This window comes from Oncorhynchus nerka, linkage group LG12 (assembly GCF_034236695.1).
Source record: "Oncorhynchus nerka isolate Pitt River linkage group LG12, Oner_Uvic_2.0, whole genome shotgun sequence".
Lineage (NCBI taxonomy): Eukaryota > Metazoa > Chordata > Actinopteri > Salmoniformes > Salmonidae > Oncorhynchus > Oncorhynchus nerka.
Genome location: NC_088407.1, coordinates 5,561,386 through 5,587,272, shown reverse-complemented (window position 1 = coordinate 5,587,272; position 25,887 = coordinate 5,561,386). Strand labels below are relative to the sequence as shown.

Sequence of the window (25,887 nt, the reverse complement as noted above, 5' to 3'; positions counted from 1 at the left end):
TAGGTTACCTGCTCTAACCACTAGGCTACCTGCTCTAACCAGTAGGCTACCTGCTCTAACCACTAGGCTACCTGCTCTAACCACTAGGCTACCTGCTCTAACCACTAGGCTACCTGCTCTAACCACTAGGCTCTAACCACTAGGCTACTTGCTCTAACCACTAGGCTACCTGCTCTAAACACTAGGCTACCTGTTCTAACCACTAGGCTACCTGCCTCTAACCACTAGGCTACCTGCTCTAACCACTAGGCTACCCGCCTCTAACCACTAGGCTCTAACCACTAGGCTACCTGCTCTAACCACTAGACTACCTGCTCTAACCAGTAGGCTACCTGTTCTAACCACTAAGCTACCTGCTCTAACCATAGGCTCTAACCACTAGGCTACCTGCTCTAACCACTAGACTACCTGCTCTAACCAGTAGGCTACCTGCTCTAACCACTAGGCTACCTGCTCTAACCACTAGGCTACCTGCCTTAACCACGAGGCTAGCTGCTCTAACCACTAGGCTACCTGCTCTAACCACTAGGCTACCTGCTCTAACCACTAGGCTACCTGCCTCTAACCACTAGGTTACCTGCTCTAACCACTAGGCTACCTGCTCTAACCACTAGGCTACCTGCTCTAACCACTAGGCTACCTGCTCTAACCACTAGGCTACCTGCTCTAACCACTAGGCTACCTGCTCTAACCACTAGGCTAGCTGCTCTAACCACTAGGCTACCTGCTCCAACCACTAGGCTACCTGCCTCTAACCACTAGGTTACCTGCTCTAACCACTAGGTTACCTGCTCTAACCACTAGGTTACCTGCTCTAACCACTAGGCTACCTGCTCTAACCAGTAGGCTACCTGCTCTAACCACTAGGCTACCTGCTCTAACCACTAGGCTACCTGCTCTAACCACTAGGCTCTAACCACTAGGCTACCTGCTCTAACCACTAGGTTACCTGCTCTAACCACTAGGCTACCTGCTCTAACCACTAGGCTACCTGCTTTAACCACTAGGCTACCTGCTCTAACCACTAGGCTCTAACCACTAGGCTACCTGCTCTAACCTCTAGGCTCTAACCACTAGGCTACCTGCTCTAACCACTAGGCTACCTGCTCTAACCACTAGGCTACCTGCTCTAACCACTAGGCTACCTGCTCTAACCACTAGGCTACCTGCTTTAACCACTAGGCTCTAACCACTAGGCTACCTGCTCTAACCACTAGGCTCTAACCACTAGGCTACCTGCTCTAACCACTAGGCTACCTGCTCTAACCACTAGGCTCTAACCACTAGGCTACCTGCTCTAACCACTAGGCTACCTGCTCTAACCACTAGGCTACCTGCTCTAACCACTAGGCTCTAACCACTAGGCTACCTGCTCTAACCACTAGGCTATCTGCTCTAACCACTAGGCTCTAACCACTAGGCTCTAACCACTAGGCTACCTGCTCTAACCACTAGGCTCTAACCACTAGGCTACCTGCTCTAACCACTAGGCTCTAACCACTAGGCTCTAACCACTAGGCTACCTGCTCTAACCACTAGGCTACCTGATCTAACCACTAGGCTACCTGCTCTAACCACTAGGCTACCTGCCTCTAACCACTAAACTAACTGCCTCTAACCACTAGGCTACCTGCTCTAACCACTAGGCTACCTGCCTCTAACCACTAGACTACCTGACTCTAACCACTAGACTACCTGCCTCTAACCACTAGGCTACTTGCTCTAACCACTAGGCTACCTGCTCTAACCACTAGGCTACCTGTTCTAACCACTAGGCTACCTGCCTCTAACCACTAGGCTACCTGCTCTAACCACTAGACTAACTGCTCTAACCAGTAGGCTACCTGTTCTAACCACTAAGCTACCTGCTCTAACCATAGGCTCTAACCACTAGGCTACCTGCTCTAACCACTAGACTACCTGCTCTAACCAGTAGGCTACCTGCACTAACCACTAGGCTACCTGCTCTAACCACTAGGCTACCTGCCTTAACCACGAGGCTAGCTGCTCTAACCACTAGGCTACCTGCTCTAACCACTAGGCTACCTGCTCTAACCACTAGGCTACCTGCCTCTAACCACTAGGCTACCTGCCTCTAACCACTAGGCTACCTGCTCTAACCACTAGGCTACCTGCTCTAACCACTAGGTTACCTGCTCTAACCACTAGGCTACCTGCTCTAACCACTAGGCTACCTGCTCTAACCACTAGGCTACCTGCTCTAACCACTAGGCTACCTGCTCTAACCACTAGGCTACCTGCTCTAACCACTAGGCTACCTGCCTCTAACCACTAGGTTACCTGCTCTAACCACTAGGTTACCTGCTCTAACCACTAGGTTACCTGCTCTAACCACTAGGCTACCTGCTCTAACCAGTAGGCTACCTGCTCTAACCACTAGGCTACCTGCTCTAACCACTAGGCTACCTGCTCTAACCACTAGGCTACCTAACCTCTAACCACTAGGCTCTAACCACTAGGCTACTTGCTCTAACCACTAGGCTACCTGCTCTAAACACTAGGCTACCTGTTCTAACCACTAGGCTACCTGCCTCTAACCACTAGGCTACCTGCTCTAACCACTAGGCTACCCGCCTCTAACCACTAGGCTCTAACCACTAGGCTACCTGCTCTAACCACTAGACTACCTGCTCTAACCAGTAGGCTACCTGTTCTAACCACTAAGCTACCTGCTCTAACCATAGGCTCTAACCACTAGGCTACCTGCTCTAACCACTAGACTACCTGCTCTAACCAGTAGGCTACCTGCTCTAACCACTAGGCTACCTGCTCTAACCACTAGGCTACCTGCCTTAACCACGAGGCTAGCTGCTCTAACCACTAGGCTACCTGCTCTAACCACTAGGCTACCTGCTCTAACCACTAGGCTACCTGCCTCTAACCACTAGGTTACCTGCTCTAACCACTAGGCTACCTGCTCTAACCACTAGGCTACCTGCTCTAACCACTAGGCTACCTGCTCTAACCACTAGGCTACCTGCTCTAACCACTAGGCTACCTGCTCTAACCACTAGGCTAGCTGCTCTAACCACTAGGCTACCTGCTCCAACCACTAGGCTACCTGCCTCTAACCACTAGGTTACCTGCTCTAACCACTAGGTTACCTGCTCTAACCACTAGGTTACCTGCTCTAACCACTAGGCTACCTGCTCTAACCAGTAGGCTACCTGCTCTAACCACTAGGCTACCTGCTCTAACCACTAGGCTACCTGCTCTAACCACTAGGCTACCTGCTCTAACCACTAGGCTCTAACCACTAGGCTACCTGCTCTAACCACTAGGTTACCTGCTCTAACCACTAGGCTACCTGCTCTAACCACTAGGCTACCTGCTTTAACCACTAGGCTACCTGCTCTAACCACTAGGCTCTAACCACTAGGCTACCTGCTCTAACCTCTAGGCTCTAACCACTAGGCTACCTGCTCTAACCACTAGGCTACCTGCTCTAACCACTAGGCTACCTGCTCTAACCACTAGGCTACCTGCTCTAACCACTAGGCTACCTGCTCTAACCACTAGGCTCTAACCACTAGGCTACCTGCTCTAACCACTAGGCTACCTGCTCTAACCACTAGGCTCTAACCACTAGGCTACCTGCTCTAACCACTAGGCTACCTGCTCTAACCACTAGGCTCTAACCACTAGGCTACCTGCTCTAACCACTAGGCTACCTGCTCTAACCACTAGGCTACCTGCTCTAACCACTAGGCTCTAACCACTAGGCTACCTGCTCTAACCACTAGGCTATCTGCTCTAACCACTAGGCTCTAACCACTAGGCTACCTGCTCTAACCACTAGGCTACCTGCTCTAACCACTAGGCTACCTGCTCTAACCACTAGGCTCTAACCACTAGGCTCCCTGCTCTAACCACTAGGCTACCTGCTCTAACCACTAGGCTACCTGCCTCTAACCACTAGGTTACCTGCTCTAACCACTAGGTTACCTGCTCTAACCACTAGGTTACCTGCTCTAACCACTAGGCTACCTGCTCTAACCAGTAGGCTACCTGCTCTAACCACTAGGCTACCTGCTCTAACCACTAGGCTACCTGCTCTAACCACTAGGTTCTAACCACTAGGCTACTTGCTCTAACCACTAGGCTACCTGCTCTAACCACTAGGCTACCTGTTCTAACCACTAGGCTACCTGTTCTAACCACTAGGCTACCTGCCTCTAACCACTAGGCTACCTGCTCGAACCACTAGGCTACCCGCCTCTAACCACTAGGCTCTAACCACTAGGCTACCTGCTCTAACCACTAGACTACCTGCTCTAACCAGTAGGCTACCTGTTCTAACCACTAAGCTACCTGCTCTAACCATAGGCTCTAACCACTAGGCTACCTGCTCTAACCACTAGACTACCTGCTCTAACCAGTAGGCTACCTGCTCTAACCACGAGGCTAGCTGCTCTAACCACTAGGCTACCTGCTCTAACCACTAGGCTACCTGCTCTAACCACTAGGTTACCTGCTCTAACCACTAGGCTACCTGCTCTAACCACTAGGTTACCTGCTCTAACCACTAGGCTACCTGCTCTAACCACTAGGCTACCTGCTCTAACCACTAGGCTACCTGCTCTAACCACTAGGCTAGCTGCTCTAACCACTAGGCTACCTGCTCTAACCACTAGGCTACCTGCTTTAACCAATCGGTTTGAGGTCAGGACTCTGACTGGGCCAGTCCAGAAGGCGTATTGTCTTCTGTTGAAGCCTTTCCGTTGTTGATTTACTTCTGTGTTTTGGGTCGTTGTCCTGTTGCATCACCCAACTTCTGTTGAGCTTCAATTGGCGGACAGATAGCCTAACATTCTCCTGCTAAATGTCTTGTAAACTTCACGTCGATGATAGCTAGCTGTCCAGGCCCTGAAGCAGCAAAGCAGCCCCCAACCCATGATGCTCCCTCCACCATGCTTTACAGTTGGGATGAGGTTCTGATGTTGGTGTGCTGTGCCTTTTTTCTCTCCACACTTAGTGTTGTGTGTTCCTTCCTTCCAAACAATTCAACTTTAATTTAATCTGTCCACAGAATATTTTTGGAACATCCAGGTGCTCTTTTGTGAACTTCAGACGTGCAGCAATTGTCACGCCCTGATCTGTTTCACCTGTTATGTGATTCTCTTGATTCTGCCTGCCCTGACCTCGAGCCTCCCCACCATTCTGTACCTCCTGGACTCTGTCCTGGTTTTGACCTCTTGCCTACCCCTTTTGTATTGTTAATAAACATCTTGGACTCTAACCATCTGCCTCCTGTGTCTGCATCTGGGTCTCGCCTTGTGCCCTTATAGCAATGTTTTTTTTGGACAGCAGGGGTTTCTTCCGTGGTGTCCTCCCATGAACACCATTCTTGTTTAGTGTTTTACGTATCGTAGACTCATCAACAGAGATGTTCCAGAGATTTCTGCAAGTCTTTAGCTGATACTCTAGGATTCTTCTTAACCTCATTGAGCATTCTGCTCTGTGCTCTTGCAGTCATCTTTGCAGGACTGACACTCCTAGGGAGAGTAGCAACAGTGCTGAACTTTCTCCATTTATGGACAATTTGTCTTACAGTGGGCAGATGAACATCAAGGCTTTTAGAGATACTTTTCTAACCCTTTCCGGCTTTATGGAAGTCAACAATTCTTAATCTTAGGTCTTCTGAGATCTCTTTTGTTCGAAGCATGGTTCACATCAGGCAATGCTTCTTATGAATAGCAAACTCAAATGTTGTGAGTGTTTTTTATGGGGCAAGGCAGCTCAAACCAACATCTCCAATCTCGTCTCATTGATTGGACTCCAGGTTAGCTGACTCCTGACTCCAATGAGCTTTTGGAGAAGTCATTAACCTAATGGTTCACATACTTTATCCAACCTACACTGTGAATGTTTAAATGATGTATTCAAAATAGACAAGAAAAATACAATAATTTGTTATTAGTTTAAAGCACACGGTTTTTGTCTATTGTTGTGACTTAGATGAAGATCAGATAAAATTTTATGACCAAATTTTGACAGGAGGTTAGGAAGTGCAGCTCAGTTTCCACCTCATTTTGTGGGCAGTGAGCACATAGCATGTCGTCTCTTGAGAGGCAGGTCTGCCTTCGGCAGCCATTTAGTTGTCATCATCATTCTCACCTTAGTAAACTCAGTCTGTTTCTATCTCAGACAGCCTTGGCTTTTCCAGAGCTATTATACTGCCTTATCAAAAGACTACTGAAAACATGAACCCACACACACAACATGTTTCCAGTTTGATTTGATTTCATCATCTCTTTCCTGTCCTCCCCTCTAGTAGTGCCAAGATGGCCAAGTCCCAGGGGGGGGGGGTAGTGGCAAGATGGCCAAATCCCAGGGGGAGGGTAGTGGCAAGATGGCCAAATCCCAGGGGAGGGTAGTGCCAAGATGACCAAATCCCAGGGGGAGGGTAGTGCCAAGATGGCCAAATCCCAGGGGGAGGGTAGTGGCAAGATGGCCAAATCCCAGGGGGGTAGTAGTGGCAAGATGGCCAAATCCCAGGGGGAGGGGGTAGTGGCAAGATGGCCAAATCCCAGGGGGGGTAGTGGCAAGATGGCCAAATCCCAGGGGGAGGGTAGTGGCAAGATGGCCAAATCCGGGGGGATTGGGGGGGGGTAGTGGCAAGATGGCCAAATTCCAGGAAGGAGGGTAGTGGCAAGATGGCCAAATCCCAGGGGGGAGGGTAGTGGCAAGATGGCCAAATCCCAGGGGGGGGGGGTATGTATCCTTAATATGGTTATTGCTGACATCATGTATCCTCAATATGGTTATTGCTGACATCATGTATCGGTGATCAAAGTCATTTCTCGTTGAGACGTACTTAAGGAATAATCCACCCTAAACCAACAGTGTTAAATAACACTAGTATGTGAGAACAATATTTTTTGTGAATAATTATTATTTCGTTATAATAACGTTGTGGAAACTGGTTGCAGCTCAAGTCGACTACAAAACCCACAATGCAACGCTCTATCTATGGGTTTGCTGGCTAGATAGCTACAGCAAACATTTGTAGAAGTAGGAATATCGCTAAAATGTGATCAATGAGAAGACAACATCCCGCGTTGACATCGACCAGTATTGAAATCAGACATACACGATAGAAGTTTTTCGCGATTTAAAACTCGTGTTCCCATTAACTTCCAGTCTAGTGACAGGTGCTTTATAGCAATGCTACGTCAAACCGGATGGATTTCTGCCTGCTTTTATGGCAATAGTTTAAGAGATTAAACATGAAATGACCCCCCCCAGGAAACGATAGAACATCGCTCAAAGATGCACAAAAAAACAATATAACATTCAAAATGGGTGAACCTTTCTCTTAAATCATGTAGTAACCAAAAAAGTGTTAAGCAAATCAGACACATCTCAACAACAACAGTTCAGAGGAGACTGCATGAATCAGGGCGTCCAGGGTGAATTACTGCAAAGAAACCACTACTCAAGGACACCAATAATAAGAGACTTGCTTAAGCCAAGAAACACGAGCAATGGACATGATTAGACTGGTGGAAATCTGTCCTTTGGTCTGATGTGCGATTTTTTTGGTTCCAACCACTGTGTCTTTGTGAGATGCAGAGTAGGGGAATGGATGATCTCTGCATGTGTGGTTCCCACCGTGAAGCATGGAGGAGGTGGTGGTGTGGGGCTGCTTTGCTGGTAACACTGTCTGTGATTTATGTAGAATTCAAGGCACACTTAACCAGCATGGCTACCACAGCATTCTGCAGCGATACACCATCCCATCTGGTTTGGGTTTAGTGGGACTATCATTTGTTTTTCAATAGGACAATGACCCAACACACCTCCAGGCTGTGTAAGGGCTATTTGACCAAGAAGGAGAGTGATGGAGTGCTGCATCAGATGACCTGGCCTCCACAATCACCTGACCTCAAACCAATTGAGATGGTTTTGGATGAGTTGGACCTCAGAGTGAAGGAAAAGCAGCCACCAAGTGCTCAGCATATGTGGGAACTCCTTCAAGACTGTTGGAAAAGCATTCCCCATGAAGCTGGTTGAGAGAATGCCAAGAGTGTGCAAAGCTGTCATCAAGGCAAACTGACTACTTTGAATAATCTAAAATGTAAAATATATTCGTTTTTGTTTAACACTTTTTTGGTTACTACATGATTCCATATGTGTTATTTCATAGTTTTGATGTCTTCACTATTATTCTACAATGTAGAAAATAGTCGAAATATAGAAGAACCGTTGAATGAGTCGGTGTGTCCAAACTTGTGGTACTGTATGTGTACATGCATATATGTGTTAATATGTGTTAATATGTGTTAATATGTGTTAATGTGTGTACATGCATATATGTGTTAATATGTGTTAATATGTGTACATGCATATATGTGTTAATATGTGTTAATATGTGTTAATATGTGTTAATATGTGTTAATATGTGTTAATATGTGTTAATATGTGTTGATGTGTGTTGATGTGTGTTAATATGTGTTAATATGTGTTAATATGTGTTAATATGTGTTAATATGTGTTGATATGTGTTAATATGTGTTAATATGTGTTGATATGTGTTAATATGTGTTAATATGTGTTCATATGTGTTAATATGTGTTTATGTGTTAATATGTGTTCATATGTGTTAATATGTGTTAATGTGTGTTCATATTACCACGTAACACGTTTTCTAGCGATAAATCCATTCGCTATAATAGAGAAGGTCAGAAGGAGCAACGACCATCTCTCTAAAATGCCAGCGTGAATCCTGGAAGGAGTTTCATTGCGGCGATTTGGACTTCATGGAGTCAACACTCCATCATCAAGTGAACAATTTCAGCTGACAGTTCCAACAGGAGGAGGAGAACTTGACTCAAAACAAAACACAAAAATGTGTTTTCCATGAGAGGACGACACATCCTTCATCTCAACGTTAGAAGTCTCCCCAGATTGAGGAAATGTGCCTACTGTCTAGAAACTGGAGTTTTTTTTACTTTACCGAAACATGGTTGGATAGTTCGATTTAAAAAATGTAAAAACCCCGGCGGAGATTGAAGTTGAAAATGATGAATTAATGTGTATTTAATGAACTTTTGAGTTTTAACTAATACTATTAGCATTTAGCGTAGCACATTTGCATGTCCAGAGCTCTAGTTGGGACGCAAGCGTCCCAGGTAGAGGTAAGAGGTTAAAAAATGTAAAAACCCCGCGGAGATTGAATTCGAAAATGATGAATTAATTGGAAGAGACCGCAATCGCAAAGGCGGAAGAGTTTGGTACGCATCATCAACATGAGCCTCTGGGAACAGGTAATATACTATACTGTACGCATCATCAACATGAGCCTCTGGGAACAGGTAATATACTATACTGTACTGTACGCATCATCAACATGAGCCTCTGGGAACAGGTAATACACTATACTGTACTGTACGCATCATCAACATGAGCCTCTGGGAACAGGTAATATACTATACTGTACGCATCATCAACATGAGCCTCTGGGAACAGGTAATATACTATACTGTACGCATCATCAACATGAGCCTCTGGGATCAGGTAATATACTATACTGTACGCATCATCAACATGAGCCTCTGTGAACAGGTAATACACTATACTGTACTGTACGCATCATCAACATGAGCCTCTGTGAATGGGTAATACACTATACTGTACTGTACGCATCATCAACATGAGCCTCTGGGAACAGGTAATATACTATACTGTACTGTACGCATCATCAACATGAGCCTCTGGGAACAGGTAATATACTATACTGTACGCATCATCAACATGAGCCTCTGGGATCAGGTAATATACTATACTGTACGCATCATCAACATGAGCCTCTGGGAACAGGTAATACACTATACTGTACTGTACGCATCATCAACATGAGCCTCTGTGAATGGGTAATACACTATACTGTACTGTACGCATCATCAACATGAGCCTCTGGGAACAGGTAATATACTATACTGTACGCATCATCAACATGAGCCTCTGGGATCAGGTAATATACTATACTGTACGCATCATCAACATGAGCCTCTGGGAACAGGTAATACACTATACTGTACTGTACGCATCATCAACATGAGCCTCTGTGAATGGGTAATACACTATACTGTACTGTACGCATCATCAACATGAGCCTCTGGGAACAGGTAATATACTATACTGTACTGTACGCATCATCAACATGAGCCTCTGGGAACAGGTAATATACTATACTGTACTGTACGCATCATCAACATGAGCCTCTGTGAATAGGTAATACACTATACTGTACTGTACGCATCATCAACATGAGCCTCTGTGAATGGGTAATACACTATACTGTACTGTACGCATCATCAACATGAGCCTCTGTGAACAGGTAATACACTATACTGTACTGTACGCATCATCAACATGAGCCTCTGTGAATGGGTAATACACTATACTGTACTGTACGCATCATCAACATGAGCCTCTGTAAACAGGTAATACACTATACTGTACTGTACGCATCATCAACATGAGCCTCTGTGAATGGGTAATACACTATACTGTACTGTACGCATCATCAACATGAGCCTCTGTGAACAGGTAATACACTATACTGTACTGTACGCATCATCAACATGAGCCTCTGTGAATGGGTAATACACTATACTGTACTGTACGCATCATCAACATGAGCCTCTGTAAACAGGTAATACATATGGAATATGATTACATACTTATGGAAGGTCAGATATTGGGTACAACTATCCGATTTATGACGAGATTGAAGCTGTGTGGGTGGACATTTTATTACGAAAAATGTAAACCTATTATAGGAATCTATTATAGACCACCAGACCAGTACAAGTTTGATGAGTTGTTGGAGGAGACTTGTTCCAACTGTACAGATTTTGGTCAATCAGAGGATTTTTAGTTACTGGTGATTTTAATACACACATATATACTCTAAAAGGGCCATGCTACTTTTAAAAAAAGCTCTTAAGATGTTTTTTTTTCTGTAATTGATTTGCTTTATACTAACTGATTAATGAGCCCAACAGGGCTTGTCCTTCTACCATCATTGACCTTGTGTTTTCAAACAGAGGGGTTGTAAACTCCGTGATCATTCCATCATTTTCTGTAGTAGGAAGGTTCAGAAAATATATTTTTTTAATTATCATAATTTAATAAAAAAAAAAAAATTGGTCTATGAAGAATTATTAGTGCAGATATTTTTTGTTAATTGTCTGAGCAAATTAGACTGGTCTGTTGTATTGAATGAAGTGGAGAATGCCTGACCTGGGGCCATTTAAAATCATTGTTTTTACTTGCTGTAGATTAGCAGGCTCCAATGAAAAAGATTAGAAACAGAAACCGTGGATAAATGATAACATTTGAAACGTGATTAAGAGTAGAAATGAACACTTTCTGCAGTTTAGGAAATCCAGGGTAGATTATATATTTATAGACTATAAGAAGTTAAGAAATTAGGTCAATAGAGAATACATACAGAAGGCCAAGAAAGAATATTTCAATGACAAAATAGTTTGCAAATAAAAACAATCTGAGTAAATTATATAAGTGTCTGATGCTGTTAGGTAACAGTAACTGTATTATAGATTATAGACCACAACTCTCAGTCTTAGTTTGGACATTGGAGGAAAGGTTACATCAGACAAGACCATGGTTGCAGACAGTCGGAATAGCTATTTTTTACAACTATAGCTAATACATTAGTTAGCAAGTTACCTAGTCAATCAGGTTGCTATGGGGGGGGGGGGGGGGGGGGGGAGGGTCAAGTCCAGCAGTTTCACTCAACAGCAGGTGATTCGAGTAGATGATTTTTTCATTTGAAAAGGTGTCTGAGTCGAACTGTGTTAAAGACCTTGACCGTTCCATAGCAACGGGCCTTGACAACATTCCTGACAGATTCTCTAAAGGATGCTGTAGTAATTATCACCCCCTGTGTAACTCACATTGAGAATCTTGTCTATTGAACTAGGGTGTTTTCCCAGTCAACTAAAACTTGCAAGGGTCATTCCTTTATATATATATAAAAATATTTTATTTTTTATTATTTATATTATATATATATATATAGAAAATATTTATATATTTATTATTATATTATATATAAAGCAAAAGGAACAAGTTAGATCATGGAAACTATCGACTCTCAATCCTGTGTTGCTTTATCGAAGGTTATGGAAAAGATTATGTTCAAGCAGATTGACAGTTAAAATTTCCTTACATATGAGCTCTAATTTGGCTTCAGGAAATCCCGTTCCACTGACACCTGCCTACTATATCTGACTGAGCACATAATAAGGAAGGAAGTAGACGGGGGGAAATGTTGTGTTATTGTTATTATTGTTAGATTTCCAAAAGGCGTTTGAAAACAATGAATCGTGACCTCCATAGGTAGTTTCAAATTCTCACTGGAAAGAAAATGGCTAAATAGTAGCATGTCTCAAAAGGGATAATCGGCATGGTGAGATTAAGGTAGGTGGCATATGGTCTGCCTTTTGGTGTTTGTTGTTTATTATATTGTGATTGTCTTGTGTGTGTGTATGTATATATATATATTATGGATTGATTGTTTATATATTAAGGGTATGTGAGACAAGGAAAATCCATAGTTGTATTAATTATTGGATGTTGTGAAACAAACAAAAATTGTGTCTGTCATGGTCTAATTGTCATTACAATCACCGTCTAACCTTGTTCTTCCCCTTTTCCCCTCTTCCCTCTTCCCTCTTTCCCTCTTCCCTCTTCCCCCTCTTCCCCCTTTCCCTTTTCCCCTCTTCCCTCTTCCCACTTCCCACTTTCCCTCTTCCCCCTTTCCCCTCTTCCCTCTTCCTCCTTTCCCTTTTCCCCTCTTCCCACTTCCCCTCTTCCCCCTTTCCCTTTTCCCCTCTTTCCACTTCCCACTTTCCCCTCTTCCCCTCTTCCCACTTCCCACTTTCCCTCTTCCCCCTTTCCCCTCTTCCCCTTTTCCCTCTTCCCCTTTCCCTTTTCCCCCTTTCCCTCTTCCCCCTTTCCCCTCTTCCCCCTTTCCCTTTTCCCCTTTTCCCACTCTTCCCACTTCCCACTTTCCCTTTTCCCCACTTTCCCCTCTTTCCACTTCCCACTTTCCCCTCTTCCCACTTCCCCCTTTCCCCTCTTCCCACTTTCCCTTTTCCCCACTTTCCCCCTCTTCCCACTTTCCCTTTTCCCCTCTTCCCACTTCCCCCTTTCCCTCTTCCCACTTTCCCTTTCCCCTCTTCCCACTTCCCCCTTTCCCCTCTTCCCACTTTCCCTTTTCCCCTCTTCCCACTTTCCCTCTTCCCCTTTTCCTCTTCCCCCTTTCCCTCTTCCCACTTCCCCCTTTCCCCTCTTCCCCCTTTCTCACTTCCCCCTTTTCCCTCTTCCCTCTTCCCACTTCCCTTTTCCCCTCTTCCCACTTTTCCCCTCTTCCCTCTTCCCACTTCCCTTTTCCCTCTTCCCACTTCCCTTTCCCCTTTTTCTTCCCTCTTCCCTCTTCCCTTTTCCCTCTTCCCTTTTCCCACTTCCCTTTTCCCCTCTTCCTCTTCCCCTTTCCCCCTTTTCCCCTTCTTCCCCTTTCCCCTTTTCCCCTCTTCCCCTCTTCCCTCTTCCCTTTTCCCCTCTTCCCACTTCCCCCTTTCCCCTTTTTCCTCTTCCTCTTCCCACTTCCCTTTTCCCCTCTTCCCCCTTTTCCCTCTTCCCTCTTCCCACTTCCCCTTTCCCCTTTTCCCCCTTTCCCCTTTTCCCCTCTTCCCTCTTCCCACTTCCCTTTCCCCTCTTCCCACTTCCCCCTTTCCCCTTTTTCCCTCTTCCCTCTTCCCACTTCCCTTTTCCCCTCTTCCCCCTTTCCCTCTTCCCCTCTTCCCACTTCCCTCTTCCCACTTCCCTCTTCCCACTTCCCCTTTCCCACTTCCCACTTTCCCTTTTCCCCTCTTCCCACTTTCCCCTCTTCCTCCTTTCCCCTTTCCCCTCTTCCCACTTCCCCCTTTCCCCTCTTCCCACTTCCCCCTTTCCCCTCTTCCCCCTTTCCCCTCTTCCCCTCTTCCCACTTCCCCATTTCCCCACTTCCCCTCTTCCCACTTCCCCTTTCCCCTCTTCCCCTTTTCCCTCTTCCCTCTTCCCCTCTTCCCCTCTTCCCACTTCCCCTATTTGACAAAGTGTCAAATAAATTCAATCAATCAAATGTGTGTGTTAATAGGACCATGAATACTGTGTGTGTGTGTGTGTGTGTGTGTGTGTGTGTTGTCATACCATGGTCAGTAGGGTTGAATCCACACAGGTCACAGATGCACCTGACCCATGTGTTCATGTCCTCCTCACTGTCGGCCACCAGGTAGAATACCCTCTCCACAGTCCGCACGTCAAACACATAGCTACTGTCCAAATCCTTTTTATTAAAGGTTAGGCCTGCATCCACCTAGGAGAGAGAGAAGAGAAGAGACAGAGAGAGAGAAGAGACAGAGACAGAGAAGACACAGAGAGAGAGAGAAGAGACAGAGAGAGAGAAGACAGAGAGAGAGAAGAGACAGAGACAGAGAAGACACAGAGAGAGAGAAGACAGAGAGAGAGAAGAGACAGAGACAGAGAAGACACAGAGAGAGAGAAGACAGAGAGAGAGAAGAGACAGAGAAGACAGAGAGAAAGAAGAGACAGAGAGAGAGAGAAGAGACAGGGAGAGAGAATATAGAGAGAAGAGAAGTCAGAGAGAGAAGAGAGAGAGAGACAGAGAAGAGAAGTCAGAGAGAGAAGAGACAGAGAGAGAGAGAGAGAAGAGACAGGGAGAGAGAAGATAGAGAGAAGAGAAGTCAGAGAGAGAGAGAGAGACAGAGAGAGAAGAGACAGAGAGAGAAGACAGAGAGAGAGAAGAGACAGAGACATAGAAGACACAGAGAGAAAGAAGAGACAGAGAGAGAGAGAAGAGACAGGGAGAGAGAAGATAGAGAGAAGTCAGAGAGAGAAGAGAGAGAGAGACAGAGAAGAGAAGTCAGAGAGAGAGAGAGAGAAGAGACAGAGAGAGAGAGAGAGAAGAGACAGGGAGAGAGAAGATAGAGAGAAGAGAAGTCAGAGAGAGAAGAGAGAGAGAGAGAGACAGAGAAGAGAAGTCAGAGAGAGAAGAGAGAGAGAGAGACAGAGAAGAGAAGTCAGAGAGAGAAGAGAGAGAGAGAGAGAGAATAGAGAGAGAAGAGACAGAGAAGAGAAGTCAGAGAGAGAAGAGAGAGAGAGAGACAGAGAGAAGAGAGAGAAGAGACAGAGAGAAGAGAAGAGAGAGATTTTACATCAGAGATTAAAGTAATTTGGATCAGGATAGTAGGTTAATGGAGTTTCCTTTTGTTATGTTGTAATTTGTAACGACATTGTTAGTGGGTGGGGGTGTTCGCTCATTAATTATAAACCGGGTGGTCCACACCCTGAATTCTGATTGGCTGAAAGCTGTGGTATATCAGACCCAATTTGTAAGTCGCTCTGGATAAGAGCGTCTGCTAAATGACTTAAATGTAATGTAAATGTATACCACGGGGTAGGACAACAAAAAATACTATGTACTGTTCTAATTCTGTTGGTAACCAGTTTATAATAGCAATAAGGCACCTCGGGAATTTGCAGTATATGGCCAATATACCACGGCTAAGGGCTGTTCTTAGGCCCGACAGTACAGTATAGTGTATTACCTGTTCACAGAGGCTCATGTTGATGATGCGTACAGTATAGTATATTACCTGTTCACAGAGGCTCATGTTGATGATGCGTACAGTATAGTATATTACCTGTTCACAGAGGCTCATGTTGATGATGCGTACAGTACAGTATAGTATATTACCTGTTTACAGAGGCTCATGTTGATGATGCGTACAGTACAGTATAGTGTATTACCTGTTTACAGAGGCTCATGTTGATGATGCGTACAGTACAGTATAGTGTATTACCCATTCACAGAGGCTCATGTTGATGATGCGTACAGTACAGTATAGTGTATTACCTGTTCACAGAGGCTCATGTTGATGATGCGTACAGTATAGTATATTACCTGTTCCCAGAGGCTCATGTTGATGATGCGTACAGTATAGTGTATTACCTGTTCCCAGAGGCTCATGTTGATGATGCGTACAGTATAGTGTATTACCTGTTCACAGAGGCTCATGTTGATGATGCGTACAGTATAGTATATTACCTGTTCCCAGAGGCTCATGTTGATGATGCGTACAGTATAGTATATTACCTGTTCCCAGAGGCTCATGTTGATGATGCGTACAGTATAGTGTATTACCTGTTCCCAGAGGCTCATGTTGATGATGCGTACAGTATAGTATATTACCTGTTCCCAGAGGCTCATGTTGATGATGCGTACAGTATAGTATATTACCTGTTCCCAGAGGCTCATGTTGATGATGCGTACAGTATAGTGTATTACCTGTTCCCAGAGGTTCATGTTGATGATGCGTACAGTATAGTGTATTACCTGTTCACAGAGGCTCATGTTGATGATGCGTACAGTATAGTGTATTACCTGTTCACAGAGGCTCATGTTGATGATGCGTATGGGTTTGCGTGCGTGGTCATGTTTGTAGTATTCTAGAACGTCAGGGTCTCCGGTCAGTCGACCACTCCTCAGAACAAACCAACGCCTCTTCCACGCCTAGAGAGGAGAGAGAGAGATAGAAAAGCGAGAGATGTCAGATGTCAAGACTGTCACTGCAACGTCAACAGCTAAACACATTTGAATACTTTGGTCTTTTGTCAATCTTAATAAATGAAATGACTCATGAACCGTCAGAAAACGGCGAGTCTAGATGACATCTCTCAATCCGACTCAGATCTCTGTGTTTCTTGCTGTAACACAAACACACACACACACACACACACACACACACACACACACACACACACACACACACACACACACACACACACACACACGCACACACACACATTTCTCAGTCCTTTAGAGCTGGTGTTGCCTCACGCCAGGCATTGTGGGTATGGGTCGACCCCATCTCCCATGAACATTCCACACGATGATATATTTCACCCATGATTCAATAGCCAGCGGACAACCAAGACTTAGTACGGTGTGTGTGTGTGTATATATGTGTGTGTGTGTGCGTGCGTGCGTGCATGTGTGTGTGTGTGTGTGTGTGAGTAGGAGTGTGTGATTTATTGACACTTCAGTCATTTGTACGTGAGAAGCACAGCATGCCATGGTACAGCATGACACACTCACACACACACACACACACACACACACACACACACACCACTGGGGGCGAGCGTCCAACCCTACAGAACATTTACACCAGGCCGATGTCTGAGGAAGGCCTGGAAGACTGTCAAGGACTCTTGAGTTAAAACACATTTTAATACTTAGCCGACTGTTTACTCTGTTACCATCTGGCAAATGGTATCTCAGCACCGGGACTTCTACCAACAGGCCATCAGACTGTTGGAAACCGAGCTGTTTACCTGCTCAGACCTGCTATTCATCTGGACCTTAGAGACTATTCGTATTGATTCTACTGTATTCTACCCCAGTTATTACTATGCTACTACTGTATTCTATCCCCAGTTATTACTATGCTACTACTGTATTTTATCCCCAGTTATTACTACTGTATTCTACCCCCAGTTATTACTATGCTACTACTGTATTCTACCCCCAGTTATTACTATGCTACTACTGTATTCTATCCCCAGTTATTACTACTGTATTCTACCCCCAGTTATTACTATGCTACTACTGTATTCTATCCCCAGTTATTACTATGCTACTACTGTATTCTACCAGTACTAGTTATTACTATGCTACTACTGTATTCTACCCCCAGTTATTACTATGCTACTACTGTATTCTACCCCAGTTATTACTATGCTACTACTGTATTCTACCAGTACTAGTTATTACTATGCTACTACTGTATTCTACCCCCAGTTATTGCTATGCTACTACTGTATTCTACCCCCAGTTATTACTATGCTACTACTGTATTCTATCCCCAGTTATTACTCTGCTACTACTGTATTCTACCCCCAGTTATTACTATGCTACTACTGTATTCTACCACCAGTTATTACTATGCTACTACTGTATTCTATCCCCAGTTATTACTATGCTACTACTGTATTCTACCAGTACTAGTTATTACTATGCTACTACTGTATTCTACCCCCAGTTATTACTATGCTACTACTGTATTCTACCCCAGTTATTACTATGCTACTACTGTATTCTACCAGTACTAGTTATTACTAGCTTACTGTACTATGCTACTATGCTACTACTGTATTCTACCCCCAGTTATTACTATGCTACTACTGTATTCTATCCCCAGTTATTACTATGCTACTACTGTATTCTATTCCCCCAGTTATTACTCTGCTACTACTGTATTCTATCCCCAGTTATTACTATGCTACCCCACTACTGTATTCTACCAGTTATTTCTATTACTACTGTATTCCACCAGTTATTACTATGCTACTACTGTATTCTATCCCCAGTTATTACTACTGTATTCTACCCCCAGTTATTACTATGCTACTACTGTATTCTATCCCCAGTTATTACTATGCTTACTGTATTCTACCAGTACTAGTTATTACTATGCTACTACTGTATTCTACCCCCAGTTATTACTATGCTACTACTGTATTCTATCCCCAGTTATTACCTATGCTACTACTACCCCAGTTATTACTACTACTACTGTATTCTACAGTTATTACTATGCTACTACTGTATTCTACCACTACTAGTTATTTTATGCTACTATGATTTCTACCACTACTAGTATTACTGTATTCTGCCCCAGTTATTACTATGCTACTACTGTATTCTACCCCAGTTGTTACTATGATACTACTGTATTCTACCACTACTAGTTATTTCTATGCTACTACTGTATTCTACCACTACTAGTTATTACTATGCTACTACTGTATTCTACCACTACTAGTTATTACTATGCTACTACTGTATTCTACCACTACTAGTTATTACTATGCTACTACTGTATTCTGCCCCCAGTTATTACTATGCTACTACTGTATTCTACCCCCAGTTATTACTATGCTACTACTGTATTCTACCCCCAGTTATTACTATGCTACTACTGTATTCTACCAGTACTAGTTATTACTATGCTACTACTGTATTCTGCCCCCAGTTATTACTATGCTACTACTGTATTCTACCCCCAGAAATTACTATGCTACTACTGTATTCTACCCCCAGTTATTACTATGCTACTACTGTATTCTACCACTACTAGTTATTACTATGCTACTACTGTATTCTACCACTACTAGTTATTGCTTTGCTACTACTGTATTCTACCCCCAGTTATTACTATGCTACTACTGTATTCTACCCCCAGTTATTACTATGCTACTACTGTACTATTACTAGTTATTACTATGCTACTACTGTATTCTACCACTACTAGTTATTACTATGCTACTACTGTATTCTACCCCCAGTTATTACTACTGTATTCTACCCCCAGTTATTACTATGCTACTACTGTATTCTACCCCCAGTTATTACTATGCTACTACTGTATTCTACCACTACTAGTTATTACTATGCTACTACTGTATTCTACCCCCAGTTATTACTATGCTACTACTGTATTCTACCCCCAGTTATTACTATGCTACTACTGTATTCTACCACTACTAGTTATTACTATGCTACTACTGTATTCTACCCCCAGTTATTACTACTGTATTCTACCCCCAGTTATTGCTATGCTACTACTGTATTCTACCTCCAGTTATTACTATGCTACTACTGTATTCTACCCCCAGTTATTACTATGCTACTACTGTATTCTACCACTACTAGTTATTACTATGCTACTACTGTATTCTACCTCCAGTTATTACTATGCTACTACTGTATTCTACCACTACTAGTTATTACTATGCTACTACTGTATTCTACCCCAGTTATTACTATGCTACTACTGTATTCTACCTCCAGTTATACTATGCTACTACTGTATTCTACCTCCAGTTATTACTATGCTACTACTGTATTCTACCACTACTAGTTATTCCTATGCTACTACTGTATTCTACCACTACTAGTTATTACTATGCTACTACTGTATTCTACCCCCAGTTATTACTACTGTATTCTACCCCCAGTTATTGCTATGCTACTACTGTATTCTACCCCCAGTTATTACTATGCTACTACTGTATTCTACCCCCAGTTATTACTATGCTACTACTGTATTCTACCACTACTAGTTATTACTATGCTACTACTGTATTCTACCTCCAGTTATTACTATGCTACTACTGTATTCTACCACTACTAGTTATTACTATGCTACTACTGTATTCTACCCCCAGTTATTACTATGCTACTACTGTATTCTACCCCCAGTTATTACTATGCTACTACTGTATTCTACCACCCAGTTATTACTATGCTACTACTGTATTCTACCACTACTAGTTATTACTATGCTACTACTGTATTCTACCACTACTAGTTATTACTATGCTACTACTGTATTCTACCACCTAGTTATTACTATGCTACTACTGTATTCTGCCCCCAGTTATTACTATGCTACTACTGTATTCTACTATGCCCCCACCAGTTATTACTATGCTACTACTGTATTCTACCACCTAGTTATTACTATGCTACTACTGTATTCTGCCCCCAGTTATTACTATGCTACTACTGTATTCTACCATTACTAGTTATTACTATGCTACTACTGTATTCTACCACTACTAGTTATTACTATGCTACTACTGTATTCTACCCCCAGTTATTACTACTGTATTCTACCCCCAGTTATTACTATGCTACTACTGTATTCTACCCCCAGTTATTACTATGCTACTACTGTATTCTACTACTAGTTATTACTATGCTACTACTGTATTCTACCCCAGTTATTACTATGCTACTACTGCTGCCCCAGTTATTACTGCTACTATGTATTCTACCACTACTAGTTATTACTATGCTACTACTGTATTCTACCCCAGTTATTACTATACTGTATTCTACCCCAGTTATTGCTATGCTACTACTGTATTCTACCCCCAGTTATTACTATGCTACTACTGTATTCTACCCCCAGTTATTACTATGCTACTACTGTATTCTACCACTACTAGTTATTACTATGCTACTACTGTATTCTACCTCCAGTTATTACTATGCTACTACTGTATTCTACCCCCAGTTATTACTATGCTACTACTGTATTCTACCCCCACCAGTTATTACTATGCTACTACTGTATTCTACCACCAGTTATTACTATGCTACTACTGTATTCTGCCCCCAGTTATTACTATGCTACTACTGTATTCTACCATTACTAGTTATTACTATGCTACTACTGTATTCTACCACTACTAGTTATTACTATGCTACTACTGTATTCTACCCCCAGTTATTACTACTGTATTCCCCCAGTTATTACTATGCTACTACTGTATTCTACCCCAGTTATTACTATGCTACTACTGTATTCTACCACTACTAGTTATTACTATGCTACTACTGTATTCTACCCCCAGTTATTACTATGCTACTACTGTATTCTACCCCCAGTTATTACTATGCTACTACTGTATTCTACCACTACTAGTTATTACTATGCTACTACTGTATTCTACCCCCAGTTATTACTACTGTATTCTACCCCAGTTATTGCTATGCTACTACTGTATTCTGCCCCCCCAGTTATTACTATGCTACTACTGTATTCTACCCCAGTTATTACTATGCTACTACTGTATTCTACCACTACTAGTTATTACTATGCTACTACTGTATTCTACCTCCAGTTATTACTATGCTACTACTGTATTCTACCACTACTAGTTATTACTATGCTACTACTGTATTCTACCCCAGTTATTACTATGCTACTACTGTATTCTACCTCCAGTTATTACTATGCTACTACTGTATTCTACCTCCAGTTATTACTATGCTACTACTGTATTCTACCACTACTAGTTATTCCTATGCTACTACTGTATTCTACCACTACTAGTTATTACTATGCTACTACTGTATTCTACCCCCAGTTATTACTACTGTATTCTACCCCCAGTTATTGCTATGCTACTACTGTATTCTACCCCCAGTTATTACTATGCTACTACTGTATTCTACCCCAGTTATTACTATGCTACTACTGTATTCTACCAGTACTAGTTATTACTATGCTACTACTGTATTCTACCCCCAGTTATTGCTATGCTACTACTGTATTCTACCCCCAGTTATTACTATGCTACTACTGTATTCTATCCCCAGTTATTACTATGCTACTACTGTATTCTACCCCCAGTTATTACTCTGCTACTACTGTATTCTACCCCCAGTTATTAATATGCTACTACTGTATTCTACCACCAGTTATTACTATGCTACTACTGTATTCTATCCCCAGTTATTACTACTGTATTCTACCCCCAGTTATTACTATGCTACTACTGTATTCTATCCCCAGTTATTACTATGCTACTACTGTATTCTACCAGTACTAGTTATTACTATGCTACTACTGTATTCTACCCCCAGTTATTACTATGCTACTACTGTATTCTACCCCAGTTATTACTATGCTACTACTGTATTCTACCACTACTAGTTATTTCTATGCTACTACTGATTTCTACCACTACTAGTTATTACTATGCTACTACTGTATTCTGCCCCCAGTTATTACTATGCTACTACTGTATTCTACCCCAGTTGTTACTATGATACTACTGTATTCTACCACTACTAGTTATTTCTATGCTACTACTGTATTCTACCACTACTAGTTATTACTATGCTACTACTGTATTCTACCACTACTAGTTATTACTATGCTACTACTGTATTCTACCACTACTAGTTATTACTATGCTACTACTGTATTCTGCCCCCAGTTATTACTATGCTACTACTGTATTCTGCCCCCAGTTATTACTATGCTACTACTGTATTCTACCCCCAGTTATTACTATGCTACTACTGTATTCTACCAGTACTAGTTATTACTATGCTACTACTGTATTCTGCCCCCAGTTATTACTATGCTACTACTGTATTCTACCCCCAGAAATTACTATGCTACTACTGTATTCTACCCCCAGTTATTACTATGCTACTACTGTATTCTACCACTACTAGTTATTACTATGCTACTACTGTATTCTACCACTACTAGTTATTGCTTTGCTACTACTGTATTCTACCCCCAGTTATTACTATGCTACTACTGTATTCTACCCCCAGTTATTACTATGCTACTACTGTATTCTACCATTACTAGTTATTACTATGCTACTACTGTATTCTACCACTACTAGTTATTACTATGCTACTACTGTATTCTACCCCCAGTTATTACTACTGTATTCTACCCCCAGTTATTACTATGCTACTACTGTATTCTACCCCCAGTTATTACTATGCTACTACTGTATTCTACCACTACTAGTTATTACTATGCTACTACTGTATTCTACCCCCAGTTATTACTATGCTACTACTGTATTCTACCCCCAGTTATTACTATGCTACTACTGTATTCTACCACTACTAGTTATTACTATGCTACTACTGTATTCTACCCCCAGTTATTACTACTGTATTCTACCCCCAGTTATTGCTATGCTACTACTGTATTCTACCCCCAGTTATTACTATGCTACTACTGTATTCTACCCCCAGTTATTACTATGCTACTACTGTATTCTACCACTACTAGTTATTACTATGCTACTACTGTATTCTACCTCCAGTTATTACTATGCTACTACTGTATTCTACCACTACTAGTTATTACTATGCTACTACTGTATTCTACCCCAGTTATTACTATGCTACTACTGTATTCTACCTCCAGTTATACTATGCTACTACTGTATTCTACCTCCAGTTATTACTATGCTACTACTGTATTCTACCACTACTAGTTATTACTATGCTACTACTGTATTCTACCCCCAGTTATTACTATGCTACTACTGTATTCTACCCCCAGTTATTACTATGCTACTACTGTATTCTACCACTACTAGTTATTACTATGCTACTACTGTATTCTACCCCCAGTTATTACTACTGTATTCTACCCCCAGTTATTGCTATGCTACTACTGTATTCTACCCCCAGTTATTACTATGCTACTACTGTATTCTACCCCCAGTTATTACTATGCTACTACTGTATTCTACCACTACTAGTTATTACTATGCTACTACTGTATTCTACCTCCAGTTATTACTATGCTACTACTGTATTCTACCACTACTAGTTATTACTATGCTACTACTGTATTCTACCCCAGTTATTACTATGCTACTACTGTATTCTACCTCCAGTTATACTATGCTACTACTGTATTCTACCTCCAGTTATTACTATGCTACTACTGTATTCTACCACTACTAGTTATTCCTATGCTACTACTGTATTCTACCACTACTAGTTATTACTATGCTACTACTGTATTCTACCCCCAGTTATTACTACTGTATTCTACCCCCAGTTATTGCTATGCTACTACTGTATTCTACCCCCAGTTATTACTATGCTACTACTGTATTCTACCCCCAGTTATTACTATGCTACTACTGTATTCTACCACTACTAGTTATTACTATGCTACTACTGTATTCTACCTCCAGTTATTACTATGCTACTACTGTATTCTACCACTACTAGTTATTACTATGCTACTACTGTATTCTACCTCCAGTTATTACTATGCTACTACTGTATTCTACCTCCAGTTATTACTATGCTACTACTGTATTCTACCACTACTAGTTATTACTATGCTACTACTGTATTCTACCACTACTAGTTATTACTATGCTACTACTGTATTCTACCACCAGTAGTTATTACTATGCTACTACTGTATTCTGCCCCCAGTTATTACTATGCTACTACTGTATTCTACCCCCACCAGTTATTACTATGCTACTACTGTATTCTACCACCAGTAGTTATAACTATGCTACTACTGTATTCTGCCCCCAGTTATTACTATGCTACTACTGTATTCTACCATTACTAGTTATTACTATGCTACTACTGTATTCTACCACTACTAGTTATTACTATGCTACTACTGTATTCTACCCCCAGTTATTACTACTGTATTCTACCCCCAGTTATTACTATGCTACTACTGTATTCTACCCCCAGTTATTACTATGCTACTACTGTATTCTACCACTACTAGTTATTACTATGCTACTACTGTATTCTACCCCCAGTTATTACTATGCTACTACTGTATTCTACCCCCAGTTATTACTATGCTACTACTGTATTCTACCACTACTAGTTATTACTATGCTACTACTGTATTCTACCCCCAGTTATTACTACTGTATTCTACCCCCAGTTATTGCTATGCTACTACTGTATTCTACCCCCAGTTATTACTATGCTACTACTGTATTCTACCCCAGTTATTACTATGCTACTACTGTATTCTACCACTACTAGTTATTACTATGCTACTACTGTATTCTACCTCCAGTTATTACTATGCTACTACTGTATTCTACCACTACTAGTTATTACTATGCTACTACTGTATTCTACCCCAGTTATTACTATGCTACTACTGTATTCTACCTCCAGTTATTACTATGCTACTACTGTATTCTACCTCCAGTTATTACTATGCTACTACTGTATTCTACCACTACTAGTTATTCCTATGCTACTACTGTATTCTACCACTACTAGTTATTACTATGCTACTACTGTATTCTACCCCCAGTTATTACTACTGTATTCTACCCCCAGTTATTGCTATGCTACTACTGTATTCTACCCCCAGTTATTACTATGCTACTACTGTATTCTACCCCAGTTATTACTATGCTACTACTGTA

The 25,887-nt window shown here is 42.1% G+C and overlaps 1 pseudogene; it reads right to left on the bottom strand.

The window, feature by feature from the left end:
• LOC135574230 (GRB2-associated-binding protein 1-like) overlaps nt 1–25,887 on the bottom strand; it is a 109,429-nt pseudogene that overhangs the window by 39,526 nt on the left and 44,016 nt on the right.